At 52.0% G+C, this 2,783-nt stretch overlaps 1 long non-coding RNA gene across 1 annotated transcript; it reads left to right on the top strand.

Annotated features, from left to right (window-relative positions):
- Positions 1–792: 792 nt before the first annotated feature.
- Positions 793–2,573, top strand: LOC122458250. Its single transcript, XR_006278174.1, has 2 exons — positions 793–1,440; positions 2,049–2,573. It is a non-coding gene; the product is annotated as an uncharacterized LOC122458250 (long non-coding RNA).
- Positions 2,574–2,783: the final 210 nt, after the last annotated feature.

Here is a 2,783-nt window from a genome sequence, read left to right as displayed (position 1 = left end):
TCTGACTTGGTGCAGAAGAGACAAGCTTGTGGTGTGTTTAGCTGAGTAAATGGTCTTTGTTTTCTCTGGACTACATCCTTGAAATCTCCAAGGGCTCTGCTATCAGGAGAGAGAGGCGGTCATTTTGTTTTCGGTTCAATGCAGACTGTTGCAGAGGGACACACACACTGAGCTCCCTCACTGGGGCTTTGTCATTGAATGAAGCAGAGGTCCTGTGGGTATAAATAGTCAGTTATCAGGTAACTAAAGGCAGTAGCACAATGCACAAGGGGGCTGAATTAAGTTTGCACAAGCAACCTGAATTCTGGCACTTCCTAACTTTTGAGTACTTGACCTTGCAACCTTAATTATGTCCCTTTATTATGCACAGCTTCTATGTGTATAATACAGCATAGACATGGTGGGGGGGATTCTATGCATGGATATATGGGAGAGGGATGCATGTATATCTGGGGGAGCTGTACAGACTTAAGCATGTGACAATACCTGGAGGAGGAGGTAGCCAGCCATTCACAAATCCCCAGGTCAGCACGAGCCATCAGAAAGCTGGTTTCTCCTGGTAGAGTCGTTGATTAGCCGGGAGCCCAAGATTCAGCATGTGACCTTTGTACCTGTAGTGGGGTGGCTGCCCCACTCCTATCCTAGATGGGGTTTCAGCAGGCCAGGGAGGCAGTACAGGTGGGCAGCCAATCAGAGAAGGCCTGCTAGGGAGCCAATCAGAGACTGAGTTAGAGACAGCCAATCAGGGCCAGACTCAGACGTATATAAAGGCTGCCCAGGAAGGGAACAGGCAGTCTCTCCTGGGTGGTCAAGGGAGGAGAACTGGCTCCTTGCAAGCAAGCAAGCAAGCAAGCAAGCAAGCAAGCAAGCAAGCAAGCAAGCAAGCAAGCAAGCAAGCAAGCAAGCAAGCAAGCAAGCAAGCAAGCAAGCAAGCAAGCACCTTGCTGGGGATGGCTGGCCAAGGCCAGGCAGGTGCATAGGGCTGAAGGGAAAGTGGGCCAGGGACAATAGCAGGCAAGGGAAGAGAAGGAGGGCGGAGAGGCTGCCGCTAGAGGGTCCCTGGGTCAGGACCCAGAGTAGCAGGTGTGCCTGGATTCCCCCCCCTTCCCCTTGTGCTACACTGGGCTGAAGAGGAGTGTGGCCCGATCCAGGCTGTGGCTGGGCCCTGCGATAAGGGGCTAGACGTAGAGGCTGCAGCCGGCCACTACAACAGGTGCAGATTGTGGACTGCTGATAACACCAAACTCACCGGAAGGGGGTGAGACCGGAGCAGTGGGCACTGCTGGAGAGCAGTGTCCTGAAGAGGATGCTGCTGAGTGGGGAGCAACGAGGGTCCCCAAAGCAGCAGAGCAGACGAGGGGCAAGGTACCATGCGAAAAAGGTGCTCCATGAATAGACAGAGCTAATTCCTGGAGCAACCAGAGGGAGGTGCCAGCAGTGGTGAGTCCTAACCCTGTCACAGTACTCCTGGGTCATGCAGAGAGGAGCGGTCAGACTGGGAGGAGGGGAATACATGCCCAGGTGAGCTGGGAGCTGGTATTTGTCCCACTGGGAGGTGTTGGGGGAAGGAGCCTGCAATGAGTTGCTGGTTTTCAGGTTCTTATCCCCATGCAGCTCCAATGCCAGCAGCACAGGGCAGCTTGGACTCTACACCATAGGGTGCTGAGCATGAGCAGTAAATGTCTGAGGAGAATGGGTGAGAGGCTCCCTTCGCCACAGGACTTATCCAGCCCTGAACACATGTTTCTGGCTGTCAGCAGGTGATGGAGCTGACGTGGCCAGTGCATGCTTCCCGCAGGTGATCGCGCTTGTCATCTGTGCATGGGGATGGCTCCTGTCTGACCTGTCCTGAAAGTTGCCAAGGTTTCCTCCCTCCTTGTAAGGGCTGAGGAGCTGCAAAGCCCAGCACGAGCAGAGGGTGAAGGTTATTGGTTGCTTTGACCCTTCCCCTGAACTTCGATGAAAGCTCCCTCTGCAGGGACAATTTCCACTCCCATGGCGGGAGTTTCTGTATCTTTCTCCCCCTATTTAATCACTTCTTTCTCTAGAATCCAGCTCCTTGTAGCTCCTGAGCTGCATACAACCTGCTGAGCTCTTCAGAAAATTCGGCTCTGATGCTGGGTGCTGAGCACTCTGGTGCAATTATGGCCTAGATGTCTGCCTCTCTGCAGAGCTGGAGTCCTCACTCGTGCAGTGACAAGATGCACTGAAAACACAGGTGCAGGAGTGACCTCACTACACTCACCAGTCTTCCTTTACCACACACCATTTATTTCTTAGAAACATGCTTTGAACAGTTGTTTGGTTTTTTTCCAAACAACATTTCTCATTCAACACTTCCCTGTGTCCTCCCATCCCCAGCAAGCTCTGCTAACTTGCTGCAAATAACTGAACCTGCTACAAGCTTGAATTTGGAGTCATCTGAACCTAGTTTGATATCTAGGGAACAAACTCCCATGGGAGCTACGGACCATCGCAAACCTCCTGATCTTCCACTTCAAGTGTAAGGCATGTTTCTCTGCCCTGACTTCTCTACCATTAACCCAAAGCATATGAGCATTTTAAACAAACCATTCCACTGCACCCCCAATTCTCCCGCTGAGGAGAGGATGCGAGAGGGAGAACAAACCAGTGACGCTGGATGTTCATCACATCACATAATGCGCTCCGGGAAGGTGCACCGATACCGCAGTGATGCGGATGATACAAGAACCTGCTAGGACAGAATGGGATGTTTGTTTCACGTCCCTTTAATCTATTGGGCAACTGTAGAACAAAACCCA

This window comes from Dermochelys coriacea, chromosome 19 (assembly GCF_009764565.3).
Source record: "Dermochelys coriacea isolate rDerCor1 chromosome 19, rDerCor1.pri.v4, whole genome shotgun sequence".
Classification (NCBI taxonomy): Eukaryota; Metazoa; Chordata; order Testudines; family Dermochelyidae; genus Dermochelys; species Dermochelys coriacea.
The sequence above is the reverse complement of the archived record's forward strand: the minus strand, read 5'-3'. Positions and strand labels throughout refer to the sequence as shown.